This window comes from Oratosquilla oratoria, chromosome 8 (genome assembly GCF_046742065.1).
Source record: "Oratosquilla oratoria isolate Oo_2021 chromosome 8, ASM4674206v1, whole genome shotgun sequence".
Taxonomy (NCBI): domain Eukaryota; kingdom Metazoa; phylum Arthropoda; class Malacostraca; order Stomatopoda; family Squillidae; genus Oratosquilla; species Oratosquilla oratoria.
This window is the reverse complement of record NC_134784.1, coordinates 72,905,336-72,910,335: the sequence shown is the minus strand read 5'-3', so window position 1 is coordinate 72,910,335 and position 5,000 is coordinate 72,905,336.

The following is a 5,000-nucleotide window of genomic DNA, read 5'->3' as shown; positions in this document are numbered from 1 at the left end:
CCATCGCCGCCACCACCACTTCCACCAACGCCACCACCACCACCACCACTACTGCCACCGCCACCTCCACCATCGCCACCACCACCACCACCACCACCACCACCACCACCACCACCACCACCACCACCACCACCACCACCACCACCACCACTACTGCCACCGCCACCTCCACCATCGCCACCACCATCATTGCATGTTTTATTCATTCAATATCTTAGGGACCTTAGCGATATCCGCACGAAACAACTCACTCAGCATTCTTTTACAACTGGAGACTACAGTAGTCTCATCCTAAGAAAGAATGCTGACAAATTTCAGCTACTATTATCCTAACGCTAGACAGCCCTCTTTCCCCCTGAAATCCTTCCTCTACCAACTCTACCATTCAACTTCTTCAGTGCGGTATTGTCCCCAAGGATAGAATCGCTGGATATTTCCGACAAAATAGTAAATACATACCCACGAGACCCGTCTGCGTGTAGGAAAGGTCCTCCGAAGTGAGCGCTTCTTCGAAGTCTGTTTTTGTCGAACTCAGGAGGCGCGAAGTGAGCTTACGAGTACAACCGAGGGATTATCATACTGAGCTTCTACAGTGTGATAGCCCCTACACTCTCTGGAAAGACGCAGAGAGCGGGGTGACCTAATAGAGGTGTTCAAGTGGATCAAAGGCTTTAACAAGGGTGATGCAAACAAGGTCATCATACTAAAATAACAGGGCAGGACTCGCAGTAATGGTTATAAACTGGACAAATTTAGATTTAAAAAGGAAATAGGCAAGAATTGGTTTATAATAGGGTGGTCGACGAAGGGAATAGACTTAGTAACCATGTAGTAAGCGCTGAAACTATCAGTTGTTTTAAGAAACGATTAGACAATTTTATGGATGGGGATGACAGGTGGTGATGGATAAGGAGCTGCCTAGTGTAGGCCTTATGGTCTCTTGCAGTCTCCTTCATTTTTATTTTCTTATTTTCTTACAAGCTTCAACCAGCCCCGACAGCTGAGAGTCCGTTTGTGTAAAAACGACTTTGGTTACAATATTTTATTTCTAATGTCTCCAAATATCAAAATATCTTTCCATCATTTGTAGCAAAGCTGAGTGATGAAGTACCAGTGTTAGACTTACTGTTGAAATGTTCTTAGAGAAATTCAGTAAGCAAAATCATATTCTTGTTATTCAAATGGAGGTTGAAGGTAGAAGAATGTGGGAGAAATATGAACCCAGGATGATAACCCTTTAACAAGGCAGTAACCTGGACACTTAGACACCTGGACACCTGGACACCTAGACACCTAGACACCTGAACACCTGGACGTTACTCTTTACCCACTAGTGGGATTTATGATCTCGTGACAAATTGGGAGGTCAAGTGCCACTCGATGATGGCTTGACTTCCTGACACTCGGGTGTTACTGCAACAGCGTGTTTACTGATATACAATCAAGGTTCGTGCTCTTAAAGACTTTAGACTTTTTTCAACATTCAGTTTTTTTAGTCAATAGGGTCCCCCCCCCCGCTTTTTTTTTTTTTTTTTTTTTTTTTTTTTGAGTCAACAGACCCTTTCAGTACGGAATTGTCCATTCAGCTAGAGTTAGTACTTCTGTCAGAACGAAATAACACACTGGAAGATTTTTATAGTTTCAAGTTGAATCGTAACAGTAAACAAGATGAAAACGAATATGGAAACACGCCTAGAATTGCATGAAATGAAGTAATATTAACACTACTAAGAACAGTAATAGTGTTTCTAATAATCACGATACCAATATATTCCTCGTCATTCAAATTTGCACAGCAGCTTCTCTTCCAGTAGGATTATGATTGGTTGCCATCCCAAAAAAGAAGTGACGTCATATCTTAGTGGGTGGAGCTTATTTTGCAAGGCGCAAACGTATATGGTAACGAAAATAGATTAGTAAATAAACAATAAATGTGTATATAAGTAAATGAATAAGTAAATGAATAAACAGATAAATAAGTAGAGAAGTGACGTCATATCTTAATGGGTGGATCTTATTTGCAAGGGGTGGGGCATAGGCGCAAACGTATATGGTAACGAAAATAAATTAGTAAATAAACAATAAATGTATAGATAAGTAAATGAATAGGTAAATTAATAAACAGATAGATAAATAGAGAAGTGACGTCATATCTTAGTGGGTGGAGCTTATTTTGCAAGGGGTGGGGCACCGGCGCAAACGTATATGGTAACGAAAATAGATTAGTAAATAAACAATAAATGTGTATATAAGTAAATGAATAAGTAAATGAATAAACAGATAAATAAGTAGAGAAGTGACGTCATATCTTAGTGGGTGGAGCTTATTTGCAAGGGGTGGGGCATAGGTGCAAACGTATATGGTAACGAAAATAAATTAGTAAATAAACAATAAATGTATAAATAAGTAAATGAATAAACAGATAAATAAGTAGAGAAGTGACGTCATATCTTAGTGGGTGGAGCTTATTTGCAAGGGGTGGGGCACAGGCGCAACCGTATATGGTAACGAAAATAAATTAGTAAATAAACAATAAATGTGTATATAAGTAAATGAATAAGTAAATGAATAAACAGATAAATAAGTAGAGAAGTGACGTCATATCTTAATGGGTGGATCTTATTTGCAAGGGGTGGGGCATAGGCGCAAACGTATATGGTAACGAGAATAAATTAGTAAATAAACAATAAATGTATAAATAAGTAACTGAATAAACAAATAAGTAAGTAGAGAAGTGACGTCATATCTTAGTGGGTGGAGCTTATTTGCAAGGGGTGGGGCACCGGCGCAAACGTATATGGTAACGAAAATAAATTAGTAAATAAACAATAAATGTATAGATAAGTAAATAAATAAACAGATAAATAAGTAGAGAAGTGAATAAGTAAATATATAAATTAATATATAAACGAATAAACAAATAGGTAGATGAATAGATAAATAAATAGATGAATAGATTTATGGGAATATGAACAAACGAAGCGGTTTTGTCCTGTCTGTTGGCAAGCCTGAGTATACTGAAGCAGTAGATGTGTTATTGTAATTATGTTCTAAAACCAAAACTAATTCCACGCTTGCCAACTAAACGAGAGAAAACGGAAGATGTGTCATAATCAATTTCATCTTATTATATTTTGTTTCATTATATGTTGTTTAAGTTGCTTATTTTATCCTATTTGTTTATTTTAAGCTATTTAGTTATTGATATTTATTTGTTTATCTATTCCAGTATTCTTTCGGTTATTCATTTATATATTTATGTACCTATTCATTTATATATTCATCTATCTATTTATCTATTGATTTATATATTTATCTATCTTATTTTCATTTTTCGTATGTGTGTATATTCGTTAGATAAAATTGTATTGATATATATGGATTTCACCGTATTTCAATTCTTGGGATCAGAAGTCTACTGAATTGGGCAAAGATAGCAGAAGGGTATAGTCTCTGATTGTAGTGCCAGGTTGAATCACTGGTCCATCTCTACTGTCTATTCTGATTGTAGTGCCAGATTGAATCACTAGTCCATCTCTACTGTCGATTCTCCTAGGAGTTGACGTCGTCACGGCTTCATCTGAAACTCCAAGTGTCTTAGGCCATAATGACCGTATGCCGAAAACATATGGAGAAAGACCTCAATAGGGAAATACTTTAGATTTAAAAATTGTAATATATTCCATGAAGTAAAAACATTCGATGAATCAAGGAAGAAATAAACTAATGGAACTGAGACAGGATCAATAACTACGAGTATAACCGTGGATTTATTATTATTATTTTTTTTAATACTTTAGATTTAAAAATTATAATACATTCCACGTAGTGAAAACATACAACGAATCAATTAAGGAATAAACTAATGGAACTTAGACATCAAACTACAAGCATAACTGTGGATTTTTTTTTTCTTTTCTTTTTTTCTTTTTTTTTTTTTGAGACACGGCGATCCCAAAGAATATTGGGACCACAATCTTCTTGAGGGAGAAATACGTAAATGGGACTTGAATGGTCTCCTCTCCCGGTTTTTCCACAACATTAACACCCCGACGAGAAAAAGAAGAAAGGCATTGTAAAGAGAGATTTTCGGAGAGGAAAATATGGTAATGGTGTGACACTTCACATACACTCAATGCACATCCGTCATATTTTGTCGTATCTTCCTCTCCACATATTCCCCCTCCTCCTCTTTCTCCTCCTCCTCCTCCTCTTCCTCCTCTCCCTCTTCCTCCTCCTCCTCCTCCTCTCCCTCCTCCTCCTCTTCTTCCTCCTCCTCCTCCTCCTCCTCCTCCTCCTCCTCCTCTCCCTCCTCCTCCTCCTCCTCTTTTCCTCTTCGCTGCCTAGTCTTCCTTCTCTTCCTCCTCCTCCTCCGTCGCTTCCTTCTTTACACTCATCCATGTTTTGTCTTCTCTTTTTTTTCTCCTGTCCTCCTTTCCTCTTCCCCCTTTTCCTCTCCCCTTCCTCTTCCTAATAATTTTCTTCCTCCTCCTCCCCATCCTCTGTGTTATTCTCTTCTCTATCTTCCTCCTTTTTATCTCTATTTCTCTTGTTCCTCTCCCTCGTTCCTCTTTCCTTTTGTTCCCCTTCCTCCTTCTCCTCCTCCTCTTTCCTCGTCTTCCTGTTCCTCCTCCTCCTCCTCTTCCCATCCTCTTTTTCCATCCTCTCCTCTTAGTTTTTCTCCTACACTCACTTCCCCCCTCTTCCTTCTCCTTTATCTATCTCCTTCCTCTCAACCTTATTTTTCTCTTCCCTCCTTCCTTTTCTCCCTTCCCCTCCTTCTCCTTCACCTTCCCCTCGTCCTCCCTCCCCCTTCCCTTCCTTCCTCCTTCTTCCTCCTCTCTTCTCTTTTCCCCTCTCTCTTCCTTTTCCTCCCGTCCCTCTTCCCTCCTGTCTCTTCCTGCGGGTGTTAGTGGGCGTGATGGAAGGGGCGTGACGGCCCCAGCGATAAAAGAAGGGTGGACGGAGAGGCACAGGGGGTGGTGGGGTCGCCCTCCTAA